At 41.8% G+C, this 26,890-nt stretch overlaps 1 long non-coding RNA gene across 5 annotated transcripts in view; it reads left to right on the top strand.

Annotated features, from left to right (window-relative positions):
- LOC124526823 (uncharacterized) overlaps positions 1 to 26,890 on the top strand; it is a 34,989-nt gene that overhangs the window by 1,650 nt on the left and 6,449 nt on the right. Inside the window, exons 2-8 of one of the 5 annotated variants that reach the window (XR_006965748.1) lie at positions 4,767 to 4,799; positions 8,798 to 8,864; positions 12,086 to 12,292; positions 14,998 to 15,186; positions 15,911 to 16,015; positions 16,247 to 16,878; positions 17,016 to 17,109. This is a non-coding gene — a long non-coding RNA (uncharacterized LOC124526823). The remainder of the gene's footprint in view (positions 1 to 4,766; positions 4,800 to 8,797; positions 8,865 to 12,085; positions 12,293 to 14,997; positions 15,187 to 15,910; positions 16,016 to 16,246; positions 16,879 to 17,015; positions 17,110 to 26,890) is intronic. The other 4 variants (XR_006965749.1, XR_006965750.1, XR_006965746.1 and 1 more) reach the window with 4 other exon arrangements.

The raw sequence follows: 26,890 nt of genomic DNA on the forward strand, positions 1-26,890 counted from the left end.
CCAGTGGATGTTGTTATCCTTCTTCTACACGTGGGGAACCTAAAGCACAGAGTCTCTTGCCTACCTTACAGACCTACAATGAGACAGAACTGCTGTTTTTTTCCATTTTCTAGTTTCTGGGTGAACATATCTAGTAATATTATCTAACTTTGAACGAATAATAGAATTCACTAAAATATACCAACTGAGTGAAGTATGTTGTCTTATTAGCAATTTACTTCTTTGGTGTTTGTCTTACTCTGCTTGGTCAACAGTAACTTGCAGAAGTTGATTGGAAACATATTTTATATATTGATTTGACGGTAGTCCTGAAGTTTGATTTATGTGTTATTTCCCTATATTGAAAGAAAATACACTGTTCTGTATTCCATAATTTTTTTTTCAACGTTTATTTATTTTTGGGACAGAGAGAGACAGAGCATGAACGGGGGAGGGGCAGAGAGAGAGGGAGACACAGAATCGGAAACAGGCTCCAGGCTCTGAGCCATCAGCCCAGAGCCTGACGCGGGGCTCGAACTCACGGACCGCGAGATCGTGACCTGGCTGAAGTCGGACGCTTAACCGACTGCGCCACCCAGGCGCCCCATGTATTCCATAATTTAAAAATAATTGGAGAGGCACCTGGGTGGCTCAGTCGGTTAAACATCTGACTCTTGATTTTGGCTTAGATTGTTGAGTTCGAGCCCTGAGTCAGGCTCCACATGGAGCCTGCTTGGGATTCTTTCCCCCTCTCTCTGCCCCTCCCCTGCTTGCAAGCTCTCTCTCAAAATGAATAAGTAATCTTAAAAAAAATTGGAAACTCGAGTGCATTAACCTAAGTGAAACAGACAAATACTATTCCATATTCACCAGGATGTACATTACATCCCAGAACTTATTCCTCTTATAATTGGAAGTTTGTATCCTCTGACCAGTTATCTCCCCATTCCCTGCCTCCTTCCACCAGCCTTTGGTAACCACTACTGTTTCTCTGAGTTTGGCTTTTTAGATCCCACATATAAGTGAGATCATACACTGGCTTATTTCGCTTAGCATAATGCCCTCAAAGTTCATCCAAGTTGTCTCAAATGGCAGAATTTCCTTTTTTCTCATGACTGAATAATATTACATTATATGTATACACCATATTTTTGTTATATACATCCATTGATGGATGCCTACATGGTTTCCATATCTTGGCTATTGCAAGTAACACTGCAGTAAACATGGGAGTGCAGATATCTCTATGAAATCCTGATTTTAATTCCTTTGGATTCAGAAGTGGGATTGCTGGATCATTTGGTAGTACTGTTTTTAATTTTTTGAGGAACTTCTCTGTACTATTTTTCATAGTGGCTGTACCAATTTACATTCCTACCAACAATGCACAAGGATTCCTTTTCCTCCACAACTTCACCAATACTTGTCTGTCGTCTTTTTTTTTTTTTTCAACGTTTATTTATTTTTGGGACAGAGAGAGACAGAGCATGAACGGGGGAGGGGCAGAGAGAGAGGGAGACACAGAATCGGAAACAGGCTCCAGGCTCTGAGCCATCAGCCCAGAGCCTGACGCGGGGCTCGAACTCACAGACCGCGAGATCGTGACCTGGCTGAAGTCGGACGCTTAACCGACTGCGCCACCCAGGCGCCCCTGTCGTCTTTTTGATAATAGCCATTCCAACATGTATGAGGTGATATCTCATGGTTTTGATTTGCATTTCCCTGATGATTAGTGATGGGAGCACCTTTTCATATGCTAGTTGCCCATTTGTATGTCATCTTTGGAAGACTTCAATTTCTCTGCCTATTTTTTAATCAGGTTTTTGTTTTGTTTTATGCTATTGAGTTGAGTTCTTTATATATTTTGAAAATTATCCCCTTATTAGATATATAATTTGCAAATATTTTCTCCCATTCTGTAGGTTGCCTTTTAATTTTGTTAGTAGTTTCTTTTGCTGTGTGGTTTTTTTAGTTTGATGTGGTCCTGTTTATTGATTTTTGCTTTTTAAAAAAAATTTTTTTAATGTTTATTTATTACTGAGAGACAGACACACAGCATGAGCAGGGGAGGGGTAGAGACAGGGGGAGACACAGAATCTGAAGTAGGCTCCAGGCTTCGAGCTGTCAGTGCAGAGCCCAACGCGGGGCTCGAACTCACAAAGTATGAGATCATGACCTGAGCCAAAGTCGGACACTTAACAGACTGAGCCACCCAGGTGCTCCTATTGATTTTTGCTTTTGGTGCTTGTACTTTTGGTGTCATATCCAGAAAATTGCTGCAAGACCAATGTCAAGGAGTTTTTTGCTGTTCCCTTTATGGTTACAGGTCTTAGGTTTAAGTCTTTAATCCATTTGAGTTCATTTTTATGAGTGGTGTAAGATAAGGGTCCAATTTCATTTTTCTGCATGCAGTTATCTAGTTTTCCCAGTAACAGAGCAGATATTAAATGTTCTCAACATAATGACAACAAAAACAAAGTGGTAATTATGTGAGGGGAGGGATGTGTTGACTACCTTTGTTGTGGTCAATGTTTCATAATGTATGTGTTTATCAAATCATCACATTGTGTGCCTTAAGCTTACATAATATTATATGTCAGTTATATCTCAGTAACACTGGGGTGAAAAAATAAAGAGAATTAAAAAAAATTGTTGATTTCAATGAAGAATGAAAACAGAAAAAATATGATCTGTGATATTTAATCCAAACATTTATATTAGGATAAATTATTCCCATAATGTCTGTGTAATGTTATATGTGTATCCTGAAGTTTGCAATTCACAGAAGCACTGTTATTTTATGTTATTCTTCCCCCCCCCAAAAAAATTCTACCTTCGAGAGTAGTGATTTTTATCTTTTATATATTTTTATATCTTTTATATCTTACATTTATCATAAAATTAGAAACCTGGATCCCAGGATGGTAGAAACACAAAACTTGCTTATTCCAAAAAACTTTTTATATATTTATAGGACTTTATTATTATCCTTACTATATACACTATTTTAAAGACAAAATATAAAGCAGGAGCATTGTTGGGTTTTTTTTGTGGCTTCGTGGCTTTTTGTGTTGGGGTTTTGTGGCTTTAAAATACAAATAAAAATAATGTCTGTATTAGTGTTTAAAATGTCAGCAATAGTGTTGACATTTTTACTGCTAGAACTATAAAATAGAGACATGAATTAATATAATCACCTGAGAAGTTAGGCTAATCAATTCTTTTATTGGAAAATTGAGGATGTCTTTTACTAACGTCATTCATGAGATACAATTTGAAATGGGGGCTCAAAGAGCAAGGTTTAGGGGCACCTGGGTGGCTCAGTCATTTAAGCATCCGACTCGATCTTGGCTCAGGTCATGATCTCACAGTTGTGACATCGAGCCCCACAGTGGGTGCTGTCCTCCTGGAGCTGGTTGGGGTTCTCTCTCTCTCCCTCTCGTTCTGCCCCTCCTCCATGTGCACATGCCCTCTCTCCCCCTCTTTCTCAAAATAAATAAATAAACTTTAGGAAAAAAAGAGCAAGGTTTACTGACTTTATTCTATCTTAGAGCTAAGATAGAGGCTCACACAACTAACAAGTAGTTTGAACAGAAAGCATGAACTAAAGGGACTAGGCTTTACATGTTCTGAATCTCTCAAGTGGGACAACATGTATGTACAAAAATTTCTTTAGATTATTTGGAAAAACTTTATTCCAAAGTATTGTGAACTTCCATTCTGCAGATGATTGGAATATATTTGGATAATGAATCTGTCCATTCATACCCATATGTCTTTGACCCTCATATTCCATTGCAGTTACTTTTTCTGCATAACAAACTGACCTAAATTTGGCATCTTAGAAACAACCATTTTATTATGTTCATAGATTTTGTGGCTCAGAAATTCCATCCAAGCACAGCATGGTTGATTCTTCTCTGAGGAGTCCCTTGGGCTGGTCTGGCTCAAAGACTAGGAACAACTACTCTTGGCTACTTTGTGTGGGTTGGCTTCCTTACAGCTAGTGTCGTCTGGGTAATTAGACCTTATGTGGCAGTTCAGGGCTCCAGCCTCAAGTGTTCTAGTGCATAAGGCCAGTGCTGCATTGCCTTTTATGACTCAGCCTCACTATTGTGTCTGCTGTAAACTATTGGTCGAAGGAGTCATAAGTCTACCCAAATTCAGAAAGTGCGTGTGCTCGTTTTGTGTGATTCATCTTATCGTGCCTCACAGATACTGGGTTGTTTTTTTTGTTTTGTTTTGTTTTGTTTTACAAATTGAAGTTTTGTGGCAACCCTGCCTTGAACAAGTCTATCAGTGCCATTTTTTCCAACAGTCGCTTATTTCATGTCTCTGTGTCACGTTTTGGCAATTCAGTATTTCCAACTTTTTCCTTATTTGTCATGGTGATCTGAGATCAGCAATTAGTAATTGCTGAAAGCTCAGGTGATGATAAGCATTTTTTAGCAATAAAATATTTTTTAAGTTTTTTATTTATTTTGAGAGAGAGAGAGAGAGACTGACTCCCAAGCAGGCCAGGTGCTGTCAGTGCAGAACCTGACGTGGGGCTGGAACTCACGAACTGTGAGATCATGACCTGAGCTGAAATCAAGAGTTGGAAACTTAACCAATTGAGCCCCTAGCAATAAAGTACTGTGTTTTTTAATTAAGGTATGTACATTATTTTTTTTAAGAGATAATGTTATTACACACTTAAGGGACTATAGTGTAAACATAACTTACATGCACTGAGAAACCAAAAAATTCATTTGACTCACTTTGTTGCAATATTTGCTTTATTACAGTGGTCTGCAAACAAAACCCACAATATCTCTGAGGTAAGTCTATATGTGCATTTTTGTAGGTTAGCACTTGGAATTAAGCAGATGCCTTGTACCCCCAAAAGTCTGCTCCTGTGACCCGGCCTCTCCAGAGACATGCCCTGTTTCTGGTCCCTAGCTACCCTAACCCGCGCTGCCCACAAATGTGCAGACTGCACTCTCTCAGCTGGCCTTCGGTTGTTAGCATCCTCCAGGCCTATTGGGCTCAGGCTGGTCTCCGAAACCTGCATAGCCTCCAGGATGGAAAGTGCCCACTCCTCAAAAATCTTTCTGCGGTAGTAGCTTTAAACCAATGACGAGCAGTCTGCATTTGGATTGACTGCCTGATGTGGTCCTGGTCTTAGTCAGCCATCAACGCTCCCAGGTGTCTATTCTTGGACGGTACCCAACAGTTCTGGCTGTTCCATGCTGGCAGGTTCGTGCACTTTCCTCCACCTCTGCCTTCAGGAGAAATATGCACATTTGTGTAAAATAAGGCTTGGAATTAGACAGATGCCAGGTACTAGAAAAAAGACTGCTTCTGTGATCTGGCCTCACCCTGTTCCAGGTTCCTGGCCACCCTGACTTGTGTGACATGCACATGGGCAGTGCGTCCCCTGTCATCCATCCTTGGGTAGCCAGAACCCTCTAGGCCTGTGGAGCTAGGGCCTACACTTAACCAACTGCACATCTTCAGGAATGGAGGGAGACCTCCCCCTGAAAACCATTCTGAGACAACCACTGAAATGGGTGACTGGGGACCCCATGTGGACCTACTGTCTGCTGGAATCCCAGGCTTCGGGCGGCAATCAAGACTTCCAGGTGTCTCTTCTTGGAGACCACACATTCCGTCCCTGGCAAGACAACCCAGATTACTCAGGCTCTGCCATCAGTGGGAATAGGCACATTTGTGTAGATTATGGCTTGGATTAGGTAGATGCTTTATAACCCCCAGGGCCTACTCCAGTGACCTGGCCTCTCCAGATGCCTTGCCCTGTTTAGGTCCTTGGCCACCCTGACCCATCTCACCTGTGCATGCTTACTTTGTTTGCATGCACTTTTTTGCACTCTTGGGCAGACTCAGCACTGAAGCCCGTGGAACTCTGGCCAGGCCCCAACCACCTGCATAGCCTCTGGTGTAGTGGGAGCCCACCTCCTGAAAATCACTCTGAGATGGCAACTGGAAATGGCTAACAGTGTTTCTATGGATTTGCTTCCTTACTTGAGGCTTCAATGGAGACTAGTGCTTCCAGGTGTTTCTTAATGGAGGATACCCTGCCCTGCCTGCCTGGCTCCTTCCTGGCAAGGAAGTTGAAAAACTTCCAGCTCTGCCTTGGAGGGGGAGAATTGTATACAATGGTAGGTAGGCCTTGCAATTAGGCTAAAGTTTTTTCTACCCCCAAAGAACCTGTGGGGGTTCTCCTCTCAGTTCTCAGTTCTCCTGTGTGAGAACCTCTCCCAACCCTTACCCTTTTCCAGGACCCTGGCCACAGGCACATGTGAGTCTGGCACATACACAGCACACACACTGACAGCTGCCCTTGGGCAGAAAGGCCCTCCAGGCCTTTGGAGCTTGGGCCCATCCCTTACTACCTGCATTGCAAAAAGTGGAGGAAGCCCACCCTCCACCCCCCAAAATCACTCTAAGGTGTTAGCTGAAATGGGAGACTGCCAGTCTCCTTGTGGACTGCTTGCCAGATGTGGTCCTGGGCTTGTGCTGTAGTCGGGCTCCCAGGTGTCTCTCTTTGGAGGATACGTTGGTGAGCCAAACCAATGTAGACCTTGCAAAGCAGTCCAGATTCACTCAGCTCTGCCTTCAGGTGAATATGTGCATTTGTGTACCAGAAGGCTTGGGATTAGGCAGATCAGTTACCTCCAATAGTCCCCTCCCCTGCCTGGGCCTCACCTGACATTGACCTGTTCCTGGCTACTCTGATCCGTGAAGATATCCTTCAATAAGAGGCACTTAGGGTTCTTGATTGCTGCAGAAGCCTCCAACCCCATCATGCAGCCAGGCCATGTGGGCTGACTGTAGCCAGTTTAAAGCTGCTTCCTCAGAAAGATTTTTGGTGGTGAGCTACATCCACCCAAAATGCTATGTAGGTGATTGGGGAATTGGCGTGAAATCCTAGGCCTGATGGGCACTGGCTGCCTGGGCAGGCTGACAGGTGCATACTGCACATGCATGGGCCGTGCAGGTAGCCAGGGACAAGTGTATGCGGAAGCCAGATAACAGGTGCAGGCTATAGGGGCTATAACATATCTCCCTAATTCCAGGCTCTAACATAGACAAATCTGCCTGTTCAACTGGGGGTAGAACTGGAGGAATCTAGATGACCTTACCAGGGTGGGGATGCACGGGATGGTCAGGTACACCCAAATGTGTACTGACAGTCCTCAATGTAAAATGGAGCCTCAGAAATACTTTCGGCTGGTGGGCTCCCTACACCCTGAGACCACTCAGGCGGTTGATGTCCTACCAGAGCTCCATGGACCTGGAGTGCCCCTGCAAATGCTAACAGTGTGCAGACGGCACATTCATCGTCCGTGCAGGTCAGGGTGGCCAGGACAATATCCTGAAGCGCCTGTTCACAGGGAGAAGCATTGGGGGTTCCTGACATCTGCCTAATTCAAAGCATTCACCTACACAAATGCTCATATTCCACCTGAGGGCAGAGCTGGAGGGATTTGGACAGACCTGCCAAAGTGGGTCAGCCCAGGATAGTTAGGGTACTCTCTAAGAAGAAACACCTGGGAGCCTTGGATCCCTGGATCCAGGTAACACCTGGAGAAGCCTAGGATTACATCGGGCAATCCATTCCAAATGGGGACTATCTGTTGCCAATTAAATCTGCAGCCTCAGAAGATTTATAAGGAGTGTGCACTCTCCACATTGGAGCTTGTGAAGGTTTTGGAGAAAGGCCTAAGCCCAACAGACCTAGGGGGCCTGGGCACCCAAAGGCCAGCTGACAAAGTACAGACTGCATGTTTATACGTAGCACAGGGCAGGGGAGACAGGGACATAAAACATGACAGCTGTAGGGAGAGGCTGGGTCCCAGGAGCAGGTTACTGGGGGTACTTGCTTCTAATTCCAAGTGCTAATTTTCACAAATGTTCATGTGTCCCCTGAAGGCAGAGCTGGAGGAATCTGGACTGCTTTGCTAGGGTGAGTCCACACAAGATGGTTGGTGTATACTCCGAGAAGAGATATCTGGGAGACTTGCTTGATGGGGAACCCCAGGACCCCACCAGGCAGCCAGTCCACATGGAGACCGATTGTCATCAGTTTAAATCTACTGCCTCAGAAAGATTTTTCTAGTGTGGGCTCCCTCCACCCCAAGGCAATGCAGGTGGTTGGGGGTCCTCCTGGAGCACCAGGGGCCTGGAGTGCCCCCTTCAGCCAAGGGCCAGCTGAGGAGGTACAGATTGTACATATGTAGGCTGTGCAGGTCCAAGTAGCCAGGGGCTTGTAATAGGGCAACTGTAAGGAGAAGCTGGGTAACAGGAGCAAGCTAGTTGGGGTACCTGGAATCTGCTTAATTCCAAGTCTTACTTTAAAGAAATAAGCATATTCCCCCTAAAGGCAGAGTGGGAGGAAAGTGGGCTGCCTTGCTAGAATGGGGCCAGGATGACTGACCAGGATCTCCTCTAATAAGAGGTACCTGAAAGCCTTGATTGCTGGAGCAGCCAGGGGCCCCATCTGACGCTGGTACTGACTGTTTAAAGCCAGTTTAAAGCTGTCACCTCAGAATTTCAGGGGTGGGATTCCTCTGCCCAGGAGGCTATGCGGGTGGTTGGGACCAACCAACTCCACTGGCCTGGAGGGCACCAGCTGCCCTTGGTGGGCTGATGAGGTGCCTACTCTGCATGTGCAAGCTTTGCAGGTCAGAGACCAGTGATAGGGCAAGTGTCTGGAGAGGCTCGGTCATAAGATCAAGCTGTTGGGGGTACGGGGATCAGCTTAATAATTCCAAACCCTAACCTATTCAAACATGCATACATATTCCACCCAAAGGTACAGCTGGAGGAGTCTGGACTGACTTGCCAAGATGGGGCCTGTTGTGCTGCTGTGGTATCCTCTGGTAAGAGATATCTGTAAGCCTTGATTCCTGGTAAACCTAAGACCCCATTGAGCAGCCCATCCAAAAGGGTTCTGACTGTTGACAGTTTAATTTTTTTTTAATGTTTATTTTTTTTTTGAAAGAGAGAGACAGAGTGTGAATGGAGGAGGGGCAGAGAGAGGGAGAGACAGAATCTGAAGCAGGCTCCAGGCTCAGAGCTGTCAGCACGGAGCCCGACGCAGGGCTCAAACCCACGAACCGTGAGATTGTGACCTCAGCCAAAGCTGGATGCTTAACTGACTGAGCCACCCTGGAGCCCTATGACAGGGCTGCCATCGCACAAAGATTTCTGGGAGGTTGGCTCCCTCCACTCTGAAGACTCTACTGGTTTGGGAGACTAACCCAAGCTCTGCCAGCCTGGAGGACCCTGACTGGCCTCAGCAGGTTGACAGGGTGTGTTACTACACATGTGCAAGCAGCACAGATTTGGGAAGCCAGGGACCTGGAACAGGGCAAGTTTCTGGAGAGACACAGGATCTGTCTGTTGGGGTTTCAAGGCATCTACCTCATTGTAAGTTTAGCTTACACAAATGTGCATATTCTCCCTTAGGGCAGAGCTAGAGGAATCTGGACTGCCTTGCCAGGGTGGGCCTGCACAGGATGGTCTGGGTACCCTCCAATAAGAGACACCCAGGAGGCTTAATTGATGGAGAAGCCTGGGACACCATCAGTCAGCCATCCAAGTGGGTATTGACAGTCCCCAGTTTAAAAAGAAGCCTCAAAAATACTGGTTTGTGGGCTTTCTACACCCAAAGGCCATTCATTCTGGGGGTTGGGGTCCTGCTGAGCTGCATGGCCTGGAGTGCCCCTTATAGCCCAATGCATGCTTCTAGGGTGTGATCTGAGCATGCACAACCTCAGCAGGTCAGGGTTGCTAGGGTCCTGGAACAGGCCGGTTTGCAGGAGGGGGATATTGGCAGTACCTGGAATCTACCTAATTCCAAGCCTTCACCTATACAAAGGTGCATATTCCCCCCAAAGACAGAACTGGAAGAATCTGTGCTGCCTTACCAGGGCTGCATAGAGAAGAATGGTCAAGGTACCCTTTAATAACAGACACCTGGGAACTTTAAAGGGCTGGAGACAGGGACCAATCAGGTATTCAGTCCGATGGTGCTGTCACCAGATTAAAGCTGCAGCCTCAGAAAGACATAAGGAATGGGCACTCTCCACCCTGGAGGCTAGGCAGGTTTTGAAGGACAGCCTGAATCCAACAGGCTCAGAGGGCTTCGGTAGGCAAAGGCCATCTGACAGAGCGTACACTGTGCGTGCATGGGTGGCACAGGTTGGGGGAGCCAGGGACCTGAACCAGGGCAGCTGCAGGAAGTGGCTGGGTCCCAGGAGCAGGCTCCTTGCATCTAATTCCAAGTGCTGATTTTCACAAATGTGCATATTCCCCCTGAAAGCAGGGCTGGAGGAACCTGGACTGCCTGACCAGGGTGAGTCCACACAGGGTGGTTGGGGTATACTCCAAGAAGAGAGATACTTGGGAGCCCTCATTGCTGGGGAGCTCCAGGACCCCATCAGGCAGCCAGTACACATGGCAACTGACTGTTACCGGTTTAAATCTGCCTCAGAAAGGTTTTCCTGATGTGGACTCCCTCCACCATGAGGCCAGGCAGGTAGCTGTGGTGTTTCCAGAGCTTCAGGCACCTGGACTGCAGCTCTGTCGCCTATGGCCAGCTGGACGAAAGTGGATGGCCTTGTCAATGTGGGGCTGGGCCCACAGGCCAGGGTCTCCCCAGTATGAGACACCTGGAAGACTTGTAAACTCAGGACCCCATCAAGCAGCCAGTCCAAATGGGGACTGTCACCAGTTAAAAGCTACCATCTCAGAATTTGGGGAGGTGGACACCCTCTGCGCTGATGGCGATACAAGTGGTTCAGACCCACCCTAGTTCTGCTGGCCTGGAAGGCCATGGCTGCCCTCGTCAAGTTGATGGGGTGTGTGTTACACATTCTCAAGCTGCTCAGGTCAGGGTAGGCAGGAACCTAGAAGAGGGTGAGTATCTGGAGAGGTTGGACCATGGGAGTACATGCTGAATGTCCAAGGAATCTGCCTAATTCCAAGCACTAATCTACACAAATGCACATATTCCCCTTGGGGGCAGAGCTGGGGGGATCTGGTCTGCCTGCCAGGGCAGGTGAGGCAGGATGGTCTAGGAACCCTCCCCTAAGAGACTTCACGACCTCACAGTTTGTGGGTTCCAGCCCTACATCAGGCACTGCACTGACAGTGTGGAAGCCTTCTTGGGATTCTCTTTCCCTCTCTCCCTGCTTCCTCTCCCACTCACACTTTTTCTCTCTCTCTCAAAAATAAATAAACTAAAAAAAAAAGAAAAAAAGATATCTAGGAGCCTTGATTGCTAGAGAAGCTCAAGAAAGCATCAGACAGCCAGTCCAAATGGGGACTGACTACTGCCAGTTTAAATCTGTGGCCTTGGAAAATTTTTCTCAGTATGGGCTCCCCCCACCCTGAGGCTTTTCAGTTGATTGGATTCACCCAGAGCTCCAGGGGCCTGGATGGCCACCTGCAGCCCAAGGCCAGCTAACAAGGTGTGAACTGGGTATGGGTGGGACAAGCAGGTCAGGGTAGCCAGGGACCTGGAATGGGCAAGTGTTGGGAGAGGCCAGGTCACAAGTGTGGGCCATTGTAAGTCCAAGGCATCTGTTTAATCCAAGCCCTAACCTATAAAATGTACATGTGGGGGCAAATGGCAGAATGCCCCCAAAATGTGCCACTTCAGCATATTATTTTGGATTAAAGTCACTTAGGAAACAGCCAATACAAGAATAACACTCCCAACAGCTTTGTCTCTAGAAAGCGGGAAATAAATCTCCCATGTGAAAAGTACCCTCCCTGTACCAGGATGTAAAGATAAATTTTAATCACCAGATAAGGAATTCAGAGATAAGAAGGCTGTGTAAACATCTTGTTACTTTTACTAATTTACTACCCTAGCTCAAATTCTGTTAGAATTTCTTTAAAACTGAAGCTTGTGAACCTAAGTTTTCTTTGTCTCATCAATTTCTCACAGATTTATTGATTCTTTGATTATAAAGCATGAAAATGCCTGCTTTGGTTAGTTCATCGAGTCTCAAATTTAATATCAGCCCTCCTTGTGCATATAATTAAACTATTTTTCTCCTGTTAATCTGTCTCTTGTCAATTTAATTCTTAGATCACCTAGAAGAACCTTGAAGGTAGAGAATCGTTCTTCCTCCTCAACAGTTGGCATAGCCAGCAGGATAAACTTTAGCTGGCTGGACACTGCTGCGGCTGAGAGATTATGGGACATCTGACAAAAGCTGGCACGAGGGAAGAATCCCCGTCACCACATCAGCCAACTGGATCTCTGCCTGCCAGGTCTCATGCAAGTGAGAGTGATGTGAGTCCTTTTTCTCTCTCTTCCTAAATCTAAGTTAGCAGGAGAAAATATTTGTGGAACCTAGTGCCTTGGCTCTAATGGCTCTGGTGCATTTGGTAGAGTTCTCTTGGCTTGGCACATCGATTTCCACCCAGAGATGACCACAGCTTTTCTTTATCATTGTGTTTTGTGTCATTTGTCATCAAAATGAATTACCATAGGAGAGCACACAGACATAGTCCCGGTCAGCCTGTTGTTCGAGGTGGCGTCACAGACTGGTGAGGTCACAGTTACCATCACATCTGTATCTGTTTAGACAAACTTTGCTGCGGGTCGTCTATGTAAAAGCCGGATGAGGTTTTTCCTTTTGTCTTGTTTTATGTCCTCAGAGCTTGGCTTAAGTAATTAAACTTAAGATAAAAATTATTGTCCATATCCAATGTAAATTCCCCTTCTTGAAATCCAGCCCCATCTGCCTGTTTTAACTTCCTTTTTCCCCACAAGATTTACAAGATTTGTGACCAGTGAGAATATTCTCTCCGGTCTCCACCATCCACAAGATGGAATTACCAGAGGGTACTGTGGTGGCCTGTCAAGTAGAATGAGGTTCTGAGACACACAGTTACAAGCAGTACTCTCATTGTCTGGCCTTGCCAGCAATCGGGAGTTCTATGTTATAAGAGGTCCCAGCCCATAAGGGACCCTTGTCTTCGTAACCTCCATTAGTGCTAGAAAAGTCTTATTACAGTAGTGCCTGCCCCATGTCACAAATTAGTGGGTCCGTGACTAGAGATGTCTCACATTTTTGTGGGAGACCAAAGGTATTATTTTCTTTACACCATCTTAACTGCCTGTGCAATGAAGGCCTGTGCTGTCTTAGTCTATTTTGGGAGTAAAATTTTGGACCATGGGGGATGTATAATCTATGCCCTCACCCAGGATGCCTCTTGGGTTCTGGTCTAAGCCTGAAGAATTGCCTTTAGGTTTTCCCATAAAAAGCCTTAATCGTTTGAGTCATGGTTGAGATTAGTAAGATCCTACTCATCATTGCCAGACGATGGATCCTTTCAATTGGCTATATTTGAAAGAAAAATATTATTTACAGAGAGTTTTCAATTATCTTATTAGGATGATGGCTACCCTTTGAAGCTCCTTTGACAAGATGAAAGAACAGTAATTAAACTTAAGATAAAAATTATTGTCCATATCCAATGTAAATTCCCCTTCTTGAAATCCAGCCCCATCTGCCTGTTTTAACTTCCTTTTTCCCCACAAGATTTACACAGAGCACTCCAGCCTAATTTCTGGGTTCAATATATACAGGTTAATCATGTAAATGCCAAAAGCCAGGAAATAAACTTAACAGTTTATTATTAAACTTAACAGACTGACAGTAAGGCCTACTTTGCTCCTGCTTTTCAGGGCTCCATAATTGGACTCTGCCAGCTTCAGGCATTTCTATGCAATATCCTTTATAGATGTATCCTAGACACTCCCACCTTCACCATACACGCGATAAAATTTATGCCCGCTGGACAGCAGCATAGCCCTTTTACTTCCACTTTCAGAAGTTCCTACCAAATTTAGAGAGGAATTAGGAAGATTAGTGGTCACCCACAACACCCCCACCCCTCACACAAACGGATGACCAAAATGTCTCCTAGGAGACATTTGGCCTAATAGAGGCCAAGGTTAAATTGTATACCTCAGAAAGACGTTTTTGTAAAAAATGTTTTGTACAGACTTTTCAAAGGCATAAGTATTTTGACTCCCATTTTAGTTATAAATCTCCCTGATATAGGAAGCAAGTTCCATTTTAAAAGGCAGGTCAGTCCCTTGACACCCTAGTACTTTGTGGAAATTAAAAAAAAAAACCTGCCTTTGTCTTGCAAATCTCTAATGTGTTAAAAGACTATCGCTTGTAATTCTACTTATTATCTTGAATTTTGTGTCACAGAAGTAACCAAATTTCCATCTTAACTGCATCGTGAATTCTAATCATATTTTTAACCACTGTCATTTTTAAATCTTTTATCATTTATAAACAGCTTTACTTTTATTCAATGCTTTCACAAGTGTTGCTACAAAAAATGCTTCATCTTCAAGGAAACTCATGAAAAACACTCTAGGATACAGGTTTCTGAGAACTTTAAGATCTTTAAGTAAAAAAATCCAGAGTTAATGGAAAAACTGGATTCAAACAAAACAAGAATAATTCCACGTGAGTGAATAAACTGATGAAGAGGAGTAATATAATTTTTATGACTTTTGGTTAGAAATATTGTTGATTTTTTTTGAGAGAGAGAGAGAGAGCGCGCGCGCACGTACATGAGCGGGGGAGAGGTAGAGGGAAAGGGAGAGAGAATCTTAAGCAACTCCATGCCCACTGTGGAGCCCAACTGATAGGTCTATCCTATGACTCTGGGATCATGACCTGAGCCAAAATCAAGAGTTGGATGCTTAACCGACTGAGCCACTCCAGTGCCCCAAAACATTGCTGATTTTTAAGAATGTTTTATTTCCAGATTTAAGAAAACTTTTTTCCCTTAAGCTAATGGGTTTACAGCAATAAATTACACATTTGTAAACAGATTTGAAACCTTTATCTTCTCCTTACCTGATCCCCCCCCCCACCACCCAGAATGTGGAAACTCTCTGTTACTTTATATTTTCATGGCAATATATTTATTTGCATGAATTCAGTAAGACTGTTCTCCTTGTAACAGGACACAATTGGAAACATGGGCTATATCATCAAGGCTTTGACGGGGATGTCATATTTGAGGGAAACATGCATAGACTCAGATATGACCAAATAGCTTTAAGGAACTGAAGTTGACTTAATGGAGCTAATAAAGCCTATTGCAAATATCAGCCTGACACCTTGCTTACAGAGTAACCGGCAGCCTTACAAGGTAAGTAAGGAAGATCACTTCATTGTAGGTACAAGAACCTCAGGACATTTTGGGGACATCAAGAATAAAGGAAGTAACACAAATTCATAGGTATTATAGGCAAAGTTTGATGACAAGTGTTTGGCTAGACTTCTTAGCCTCGAGAGTCTATTAAAATTTTAGTCTGAAGATTCCTTATGAAAAGTTCCAGCAAAGCAGATTTAAAAGACCACAATCAATTACTATACTTGCTGTCCTTATGTAAAGAAGGCCAATTTTAATAAAAGCAAACTTATTTTATAGACAAGTTAGTCTTAATTTGGCTAACTTTGAAAATGAGGGTGACCTCAGAGAGAAAAATTGTTTCAGTAATACTTTTGTGGATATTAGATTCCAGTTCTGTTGACTATCTTTGAGGTTTTGTGTTCTACCTGTAAACCAGACTAGATTCTGAATTCTGATGTCTTGTGGGGCGCCTGGGTGGCGCAGTCGGTTAAGCGTCCGACTTCAGCCAGGTCACGATCTCACGGTCCGTGAGTTCGAGCCCCGCGTCAGGCTCTGGGCTGATGGCTCAGAGCCTGGAGCCTGTTTCCGATTCTGTGTCTCCCTCTCTCTCTGCCCCTCCCCCGTTCATGCTCTGTCTCTCTCTGTCCCAAAAATAAATAAACGTTGAATTCTGATGTCTTGTGACTGGCTACAACTCTCCAAACAATGTTTCCGATTTTCTCCCATCCTTTTGATTTAGAATCATTGAGAATTAAAACAGACTTCTCTCCCTGAAGCCCTGCATACTAAATATGAATGACTTGATATAAACTTCAGGAAAATCAGCACAATAGATAACATAAAGGTAATTTTAGGGGCGCCTGGGTGGCGCAGTCGGTTAAGCGTCCGACTTCAGCCAGGTCACGATCTCGCGGTCCGGGAGTTCGAGCCCCGCGTCAGGCTCTGGGCTGATGGCTCGGAGCCTGGAGCCTGTTTCCGATTCTGTGTCTCCCTCTCTCTCTGCCCCTCCCCCGTTCATGCTCTGTCTCTCTCTGTCCCAAAAAATAAATTAAAAAAACGTTGAAAAAAAAAAAAGGTAATTTTCATGCCTGATGCTCTCTGGGCCATTCAAAAAACTCAGGAGAGACATTCAAACTACACACTAGGAAAATCCCTCAGACTTCCATCACCTTCCCTCGCTGTATTTGAAGACGCTTCAAGCCTGACATCTATGCAAGTGGTTGCAGAGGGCCCCAGCTCCGCACCCCTGGAGTGCCCTGCCTACATGAGGCTGACAGACTGGGTCAGGCTAAGTGGGGACCTGGAAGAGGTCAAGTGTTAGGAGCAGCTGGTGATGGGAGAGGGCTACTGGGGACACAAGGAATCTGCCTAATTCCAAACCTTAACATACACAAATGCACATATTCCTCCTGAATGTAAAATTGGAGGAATCTGGACCATATTGCTAGGGCAGAGCTGGGAGGACTAGCTAGGGGTATCCTTCAGTAACAGACATTTGGGAGCCTTGATTGTTCAACATGTTCTGGACCTCATCAGGCATCCAGTCCAAAGGGGGGATTACTGCTGCCTCAGAAATATTTTTGGAGGGAGGATGTCTCTATCCTGCGGCCATTCACAGGGTTTTGGTGTGGCAGGAGTTCAACAGGCCTGGAGTGCCCCAGCCGCCCAAGACTGGCTGATGAGGTGCAGACTGTGCATGCTCAGGAGGTATAGTTCAGGGTAACCAGGGACCTGGAATGGTACTGTCGGGCAAGGCTGGGTCACAGGAGGGGGCTATTGGAGGTAACTGGCATCTGCCTAATTCCAAATCCTAATCTGTACACATGTGCGTACTTCCCCTGAAGGCAGCGCTGGAGGAATATGGACCACCTTACGAGGGCTAAATTGGGTGGCTTGCTAAGGAACTTCAATAAGAGATGCCTGGGACCCCAGCAAACAGTAAGTGCACATGGGGACCAACTTGGCTATTTCAGTGGTAGATAAAACTGAGCCCGATTGGGGAATCTATATTTTGGTTAAAAGTTCTGTATACTAAGTTACAAAGTATAGGCTACTATTGTGGCTTCTACTATGACCATGAGAGGCTTTCTTAATATAAGTCCCCATATTCTTAGAATAAAAATTTGTGGTGAGACAGAAGCCAGATGTATACCACCATGGATAATGATATGTACTAAGTTTCCTATGTGTCCTTTGTAGACCTTACTAGGTGTCTTTGTTCTTATAAAGTCTGGACATAGTGTGCATGAATGTATTCTTAATTTTCTAATAAGTTGAGAGTATAGTAAAGTTCAATTTTTTGGCTAATTTATATTTACAAATATAATTGCCCATTCTGAATATTTAGCAGTTGCTCTTGTAAGATAAAGTGCTACTACACAAAATAAGTCAGGAATTAAATTGATGTTATTTTCAGAATCTCTGGCATGTGTCCAGTGCTACATTCAATTTTGTAAGATAAAAATTACAGAAATCAGTACCTGGTTGTCTTGGTATATACGCTAGCTTATAATACCAAGAGACAGTTAGTGGTTCAGGCCAATCTTTCTCCTTCAAGTCAGTTTCTAATAGGGCGTATTGTTCAGGATCCATAATGATTCTTGTGGAGATTGAAGTAGAAGTTTCCACTTTATCAGCTTCCCTAGGTATTTGGTTTCTCCATTGATTGAAGGTTTCACAGTGAATAGATAGATCTTATAGTAAAGGGGAGGGGTGGCAAGGTTGGATTTGGTGATGCTGGTGATGTTGTTGAGTCCTCAGTTGCAATAAGGTGATAGGGGTAGTAATCTGTGGAGGAGAAAAAGATGTCACAGACCCTGGAGTTGTATCTGCAGCAGAATGTGGCAATCTATTTTGTATAACCACCATTGCTGAATAGGTCATGGAAGTATCCAAAGCTGCAATGAGTATGGTATCCAATAGTAAGGTATGGTATCCAATAGCAGTAAGGTAGCATACTGCATTGACCCCCATAGTAATACTTAGGGGTTTAATAATGCATAGCAGATTCATGCCTACAAAATTAAGATAGTGTCCTATAAATTTGTAAATCTTGGCAGCTGTTGTTCTTGCCACTCAAGGAGATCTATAGTTTATGGCCAATATTGGGCCATAATTATTGCGAATACCGCCCCAAGCATAATCATCCTGCATCATACTAGGCTAAGTATTAAACATCTAGTGTTGATACAGTAAAACATGGTGTTCTTCATACCTGAAATTTTTATAGACGATTTATGATATTTGCCTTAGTTTGATGTAGTATTCTTTCTTCTTTGGTCAACCAGATTGTTTTTTTTAATGGCAGGTGCTATAATTTCTGCAGTACTCTAATGATTGTTTTTAAATCAGATTAGTTTTGATTCTGGAGTGTTGTTAGTGCTAATTCCTATCTCTGTGGATGTCTGCCATATTACTTCAATAGAAGTTTTTCTACCATTCTATATCTATGGTTTAGAGATCTTGCTGCCTCCCAGATCATCTTAGTCCAGACTTTCATACCTAGATTGTTACTAAGCAACCTAAGCTTTTGCTTGAATAAGCCATACTTCTCAACTGATCCAGAAGCAGTTGGGTTGTATAGTATCTAGAAATTCCACAATATGCTGTATTTCCCAGCCCATTCTTATATTAGCTTTCCTGTGAAATGTGTGCCCTAATCTGATTTTATGATGTTTGGGATACAATCAGAAATGATTCAGATTTCTAAAGCTCTTTTGGTGGATTTTTTAAAATTAAGTTTAAAAAATTTTAATTCCAGTAAAGTTAACATACAGTGTTAGATTAGTTTCAGGTGTACAATAAAGTGATTCAACAATTCTATACATTACTCAGTGCTCATCGTGATAACTGTACTCTTAAACCCCTTCACGTATTTCACCCATCCCCTCCCCCACCTCCCCTCTGGTAAGCCTCAGTTCTCTATAGTTAAGAGTCTGTTTCTTGGTTTGTCTGTTTTCTTCCTTGTTCATTTCTTAAATTCCATACATGAGTGAAATCATATGTTACTTGTCTATCTCTGACTTACTTCACTTAGCATTATACTCTCTAGATCCATCCATGTTGTTACAAATGGCAAGATTTCATTTTTTATGATTGAAATAATATAATAATTCCATTCTTTATCAATTCATCTTTCGATGGGCACTTGGGCTGCTTCCATAATTTAGCTATTGTAAATGATGCTGCAATAAACAAAGGGGTGCATGTATCTCTTTGAATTAGTGTTTTTGTATTTGAGGGGTACATACACAGTAGTGGGATTACTGGATCATATGGTAGTTCCATTTTTAACTTTTTGAGGAATGTCCGTACTGTCTTCCACAGTGGCTGCAACAGTTTGCATTCCTACCAACAGTGCACAAGGGTTCCTATTTCTTTGCATTCTCTCTAACACTTACCTATTTCTTTTGTTTTTGATTTTATACATTCTGACAGGTTTGAAGTGATATCTCATTGTAGTTTTGATCCATTTCCCCGATGGATGAATGATGTTGAGTATCTTTTCGTGTGTTTGGCTATCGGTATTTCTTCTTTGGAGAAATATCTGTCCATGTCTTCTGCCCATTTATTTTTATTTAAAAAATTTGGTAATGCATGTTTATTTTTGAGAAAAAGAGAGAACGAGAGCATGCAAGTGGGGGAGGGGTAGAGAGAGAGACACACAGAATCTGAAGCAGGCTCATACGGGGCTCCAGCACACCATGAGAGCATGATCTGAGCCAAAGTTAGACTCTCAACCAACTGAGTCACCCAGGTGCCCTGTCTTCCACCCATTTTTAATTGGATTGTTTTCTGGATGTTGAGTTGTACACGTTCTTTATATATTTTGGATACTAACCCTTTACTAGATGTCACTTACAAATATCTTCTTCCATTCAGTAGGCAGTCTTTTAGTTTTGTTGATTATTTCTTTTGCTGTACAGAAACTTTTTATTTTGATATTGTCCCAATAGCTTATATTTGCTTTTGATTTCCTTGCCTCAGGAGACATATCTAGAAAGATGTTGCTATGGCCAATGTCAAAAAGAATTATTACCTGTGCTCTCTTCTAGGATTTTTGTGGTTTCAGGTGCCACATGTAGGTCCTTAATCCGTTTTGAGTTTATTTTTGTGTATGGTGTTAGAAAGTGGTCCAGTTTCATTTTTTTGCATGTAGCCACCCAGTTTTCCCAGCTCCATTTGTTGAAGAGGCTTTTTCCCATTGCATATTTTCAGCTATTTTATAAAAGATTAATTGACCATATAAGTGGGGGCTTATTTCTAGGTTTTTCTGTTCTCTTGTTTTAATCTCTTTGTCTGTTTTTGTGCCACTTACATCCTGTTTTGATTACTATAGCTTTGTAGTATAACTTGAAATCTGGAACTGTACTAGCCCCAGTTTTGTTTTTCTTTTTTCAAAATTGCTTTTGCTGTTTGGGGGTCTATTGTGGTTCTATAAAAATAATAGGATTGTTCTAGTTCTGTAAAAAAATGCTGTTGGTATTTTGATATGGATTACATTAAATCTAGTAATTAAATCTAGATCACTTTGGGTAGTATGGACATTTTAATATTCCATTCCATAAGCACGGAATATCTTTCTACTTGTTTGTGTTGTCTTCAGTGTCTTTCATCAGCATTTTATAGTTTTCAGATTACAGGCCCTTCACTTCTTTGTTATGTTTATTCCTAGGTATTTTATTATTTTTGGTGCAATTGTAAATGGGATTGCTTTCTTAATTTCTGTTGCTTAATTATTAGTATATAAATACATTATATATTTTGTATCCTGCAACCTTAATGAATGTATCAGTTCTAGTAAATTTTTGGTGGAGTCTTCAGGGTTTTTATATATAGTATCATGTCTATATATAGTATCATAGGATACTATATAGAATCACTGCAAATAGTGAAAGTTTTACTTCTCCCTTACTGATTTGAATGCTTCTTATTCCTTTTTCTTGTCTGATTAGTATGACTAGGACTTGTAGGACTACGTTGAATGAAATTGATGACAGTGGACATCCTTGTCTTGGTCCTATCTTAGAGGAAAGTTCTCAGTGTTTCACCATTGCATATGATGCTCACTGTGGATTTTTAATATATGGCCTTTATTATTTTGAAGTATGTTCACTCTAAACCTACTTTGTTGAAAGTTTTTTTTTTATCATGAATGAATATTGTACTTTGTCAAATGCTTTTTCTGCATCTATTGAAATGATCATATGGTTTTTATCCTTCCTCTTGTTAATGTCATATATCACATTGATTTGCAAATATTGAACTGCCTTGCATTCCAGGAATAAATTCCATTTGATCATGGTGAATGATTTTTTAAATATATTGTTGGATTTTTTTTTTGCTACTATTTTGTTGAGGATTTCCCATATATGTTCATCAGAGATATTAGCCTGTAGGCTTTTGTTTTTGCTTTTTTGCTTTTTGTAGTATCTTTATCGGGTTTTGATATCAGGGTAATACTGGCCTCAGAATGAATTTGGAAACTTTCCCTTCCTTTTCTGTTTTTGGAAGAGTTTGAGAAGAACAGGTATTAATTCTTCTTTAAATGTTTGGTAAAATCCACCTGTGAAGCCATCTTATCCTGGATTTTTGTTTATTGGGTGTTTTTGAATTACTGATTCCAATTTCATTGGAATGAAATTTATTCCTGATTCAGTTTAGGGAGAGTATATGCTTCTAGGAATTCATTTCCTCTAGGATGTCCAATTTGTTAGCATATCATTTTCCTTAACATTCTCTTATAATCCTTTGTATTTCTGTGGCATTGTTATTTTTCCTCTTTCATTTCTTTAAAAAAATTTTTTTTAAATATGAAATTTATTGTCAAATTGGTTTCTATACAACACCCAGTGCTTATCCCAAAAGGTGGCCTCCTCAATATCTATCACCCACCCTTCCCTCCCTCCCACCCTTCATTAACCCTCAGTTTGTTCTCAATTTTAAGAATCTCTTATGCTCTGGCTGTCTCCCTCTCTAACCTCTTTTTTTGTTTCTTCCCCTCCCCCATGGACTTCTGTTAAGTTTCTCAGGATCCACATAAGAGTGAAAACATATGGTATGTCTTTCTCTGTATGACTTATTTCACTTAGCATAACACTCTCCAATTCTATCCACGTTGCTACAAAAGGCCATATTTCATTCTTTCTCATTGCCACCTAGTATTCCATTGTGTATATAAATCACAATTTCTTTATCCATTCGTCAGTTGATGGATATGACATTTAGGCTCTTTCCATAATTTGGCTATTGTTGAAAGTGCTGCTATAAACATTGGGGTACAAGTGCCCCTATGCATCAGCACTCCTGTATTCCTTGGGTAAATTCCTAGCAGTGCTATTGCTGGGTCACAGGGTAGATCTATTTTTAATTTTTTGAGGAACCTCCACACTGTTTTCCAGAGTGGCTGCACCAGTCTGCATTCCCACCAACAGTGCAAGAGGGTTCCTGTTTCTCCACATCCTCTCCAGCATCTATAGTCTCCTGATTTTTTCATTTTGGCCACTCTAACTGGCGTGAGGTGATATCTGAGTGTGGTTCTGATTTGTATTTCCCTGATGAGGAGCAACATTGAGCATCTTTTCATGTGCCTGTTGGGCATCTAGATGTCTTCTTTAGAGAAGTGTCTATTCATGTTTTCTGCCCATTTCTTCACTGGATTATTTGTTTTTTGGGTGTGGAGTTTGGTGAGCTCTTTATAGATTTTAGATACTAGCCCTTTGTCCGATATGTCGTTTGCAAATATCTTTTCCCATTCCGTTGGTTGCCTTTTAGTTTTGTTGATTGTTTCCTTTGCTGTGCAGAAGTTTTTTTTTTTTTTTTAATCTTCATGAGGTCCCAATAGTTCATTTTTGCTTTTAATTCCCTTGCCTTTGGAGATGTGTCAAGTAAGAAATTGCTGTGGCTGAGGTCAGAGAGGTTTTTTCCTGCTTTCTCCTCTAGGGTTTTGATGGTTTCCTGTCTCACATTCAAGTCCTTTATCTATTTTGAGTTTATTTTTGTGTATGGTGTAAGAAAGTGGTCTAGTTTCATTCTTCTGCTTGTTGTTGTCCAGTTCTCCCAGCACCATTTGCTAAAGAGACTGTCTTTTTTTCCATTGGATACTCTTTCCTGCTTTGTCAAAGATTAGTTGGCCATATATTTGTGGGTCTAGTGTTGGGGTTTCTATTCTATTCCATTGGTCTATGTGTCTGTTTTTGTGCCAATACCATGCTGTCTTGATGATTACAGCTTTGTAGTAGAGGCTAAAGTCTGGGATTGTGATGCCTCCTGCTTTGGTCTTCTTCTTCAAAATTCCTTTGGCTATTTGGGGCCTTTTGTGGTTCCATACAAATTTTAGGATTGCTTGTTCTAGCTTCGAGAAGAATGCTGGTGCAATTTTGATTGGGATTGCATTGAATGTGTAGATAGCTTTGGGTAGTATTGACATTTTAACAATATTTATTCTTCCAATTCATGAGCATGGAATGTTTTTCATTTCTTTATATCTTCTTCAATTTCCTTCATAAGCTTTCTGTAGTTTTCAGCATATAGATCTTTTACATCTTTGGTTAGATTTATTCCTAGGTATTTTATGCTTCTTGGTGCAGTTGTGAATGGGATCAGTTTCTTTGTCTTTCTGTTGCTTCATTATTTGTGTATAAGAATGCAACTGATTTCTGTACATTGATTTTGTATCCTGCAACTTTGCTGAATTCATATATCAGTTCTAGAAGACTTTTGGTGGAGTCTATCGGATTTTCCATGTATAATATCATGTCATCTGCAAAAAGTGAAAGCTTGACTTCATCATTGCCAATTTTGATGCCTTCGATTTCCTTTTGTTGTCTGATTGCTGATGCTAGAACTTCCAACACTATGTTAAACAACAGCAGTGAGAGTGGACATCCCTGTCGTGTTCCTGATCTCATGGAGAAAGCTCTCAGTTTTTCCCCATTGAGGATGATATTAGCTGTGGGCTTTTCATATATGGCTTTTATGATCTGTAAGTATGTTCCTTCTATCCCGACTTTCTCGAGGGTTTTTATTAAGAAAGGATGCTGAATTTTGTCAAATGCTTTTTCTGTATCGATTGACAGGATCATATGGTTCTTATCTTTTCTTTTATTAATGTGATATATCACATTGATTGATTTGCTAATATTGAACCAGCCCTGCAGCCCAGGAATGAATCCCACTTGATCATGGTGAATAATTCTTTTTATATGCTGTTGAATTCGATTTGCTGGTATCTTATTGAGAATTTTTGCATCCATATTTATCAGGGATATTGGCCTGTAGTTCTCTCTTTTTTTACTGGGTCTCTGTCTGGTTTAGGAATCAAAGTAATACTGGCTTCATAGAATGAGTCTGGACGTTTTCCTTCCCTTTCTATTTTTTGGAACAGCTTGAGAAGGATAGGTATTATCTCTGCTTTAAATGTCTGGTAGAATTCCCCAGGGAAGCCATCTGGTCCTGGACTCTTGTTGGGAGATTTTTGATAACTGATTCAATTTCTTTGCGGGTTATGTGTCTGTTCAAGCTTTCAATTTCTTCCTGTTTGAGTTTTGGAAGCGTGTGGGTGTTTAGGAATTTGTCCATTTCTTCCAGGTTGTCCGGTTTGTTGGCATATAATTTTTCATAGTATTCCCTGATAATTGATTGTATTTCTGAGGGATTGGTTGTAATAATTCCATTTTCATTCATGATTTTATCTATTTGGGTCATCTCCCTTTTCTTTTTGAGAAGCCTGGCTAGAGGTTTATCAGTTTTGTTTATTTTTTTCAAAAAACCAACTCTTGGTTTCATTGATCTGCTCTACAGTGTTTTTAGATTCTACATTGTTTATTTCTGCTCTGATCTTTATTATTTCTCTTCTTCTGCTGGGTGCAGGGTGTCTTTGCTGTTCTTCTATTTCCTTTAGGTGTGCTGTTAGATTTTGTATTTGGGATTTTTCTTGTTTCTTGAGATAGGCCTGGATTGCAATGTATTTTCCTCTCAGGACTGCCTTTGCTGCATCCCAAAGCATTTGGGTTGTTGTATTTTCATTTTCATTTGTTTCCATATATTTTTAAATTTCTTCTCTAATTGCCTGGTTGACCTATTCATTCTTTAGTTGGGTGTTCTTTAACCTCCATGCTTTTGGAGGTTTTCCAGACTTTTTCCTGTGGTTGATTTCAAGCTTCATAGCATTGTGGTCTGAAAGTATACATGGTATGATCTCAATTCTTGTATACTTATGAAGGGCTGTTTTGTGACCCAGTATGTGATCTATCTTGGAGAAGGTTCCATGTGCACTCGAGAAGAAAGTATAGTCTATTGCTTTGGGATGCAGAGTTCTAAATATATCTGTCAAGTCCATCTGATCCAATGTATCATTCAGGGCCCTTGTTTCTTTATTGATCCTGTGTCTAGATCACCTATCCATTGTTGTAAGTGGAGTATTAAAGTCCCCTGCAATTACCACATTCTTATCAATAAGGCTGCTTATGTTTGTGATTGTTTTATATATTTGGGGGCTCCCGTATTTGGCACATAGACATTTATAATTGTTAGCTCTTCCTGATGGATAGACCCTGTAATTATTATATAATGCCCTTCTTCATTTCTTGTTACAGCCTTTAAGGTCTAGTTTGTCTGATATGAGTATGGCTAGTCCAGCTTTCTTTTGACTTCCAGTAGCATGATAGATAGTTCTCCATCCCCTCACTTTCAATCTGAAGGTGTCCTCAGGTCTAAAATGAGTATCTTGTAGACAGCAAATAGATGGGTCTTGTTTTTTTATCCATTCTGATACCCCATGTCTTTTGGTTGGAGCATTTAGTCCATTTACATTCAGTGTTATAGAAAGATATGGGTTTAGAGTCATTGTGAGGTCTGTAGGTTTTGTGCTTGTAGTGATGTCTCTGGTACTTTGTCTCACAGGATCCCCCTTAGGATCTCTTGTAGGGCTGGTTTAGTGGTGATGAATTCCTTCAGTTTTTGTTTGTTTGGGAAGATCTTTATCTCTCCTTCTATTCTAAATGACAGACTTGCTGGATAAAGGATTCTCGGCTGCATATTTTTTCTGTTCATCACATTGAAGATTTCCTGCCATTCCTTTCTGGCCTGCCAAGTTTCAGTAGATAGATCCATCACTAGTCTTATTGGTCTCCCTTTATATGTTAGACCATGTTTATCCCTAGCTGCTTTCAGAATTTTCTCTTTATCCTTGTATTAAAAAAATTTTTTTTTTAATGTTTATTTATTTTTGAGAGAGAGAGGCAGAGCATGAGTGGAGGATGGACAGAGAGAGAGGGAGACATAGAATCTGAAGCAGGCTCCAGGCTCTGAACTGTCAGCACAGAGCCCAACGTGGGGCTGGAACCCACGAACCTTGAGATCATGACCTGAGCCGAAGTCGGATGCTTAACCGACTGAGCCACACAGGAGCCCTTCCTCTTTCATTTCTGATTTTGAGTCCTCTCTTTTTTTTATGGGTCTAGCTAAAGGCTTATCAATTTTATTGATCTTTTCAAAGAAGTAGGTTTTGTTTTCATTAATCTGTTCTGATTTTTTAAATCTCTGTTTCATTTATTTCTGCTCTAATATTTAGTATTTCCTTCCTTCTGCTAGTTTGGGGCTTTGCTCCTCTTTTTCTAGCTTCTTTAGGTGTAAAGTTAGGTTGTTTGAGATTTTTCTTGTTTCCTGATGTAGGCCTATATTGCTATAAATTTCTCTCCTAGGATAGCTTTTGCTACAT

This window comes from Lynx rufus, unplaced genomic scaffold (genome assembly GCF_022079265.1).
Source record: "Lynx rufus isolate CCGP_SWC_20201006 ecotype Redwood Valley unplaced genomic scaffold, mLynRuf1.p SCAF_5, whole genome shotgun sequence".
NCBI classification, from domain to species: domain Eukaryota; kingdom Metazoa; phylum Chordata; class Mammalia; order Carnivora; family Felidae; genus Lynx; species Lynx rufus.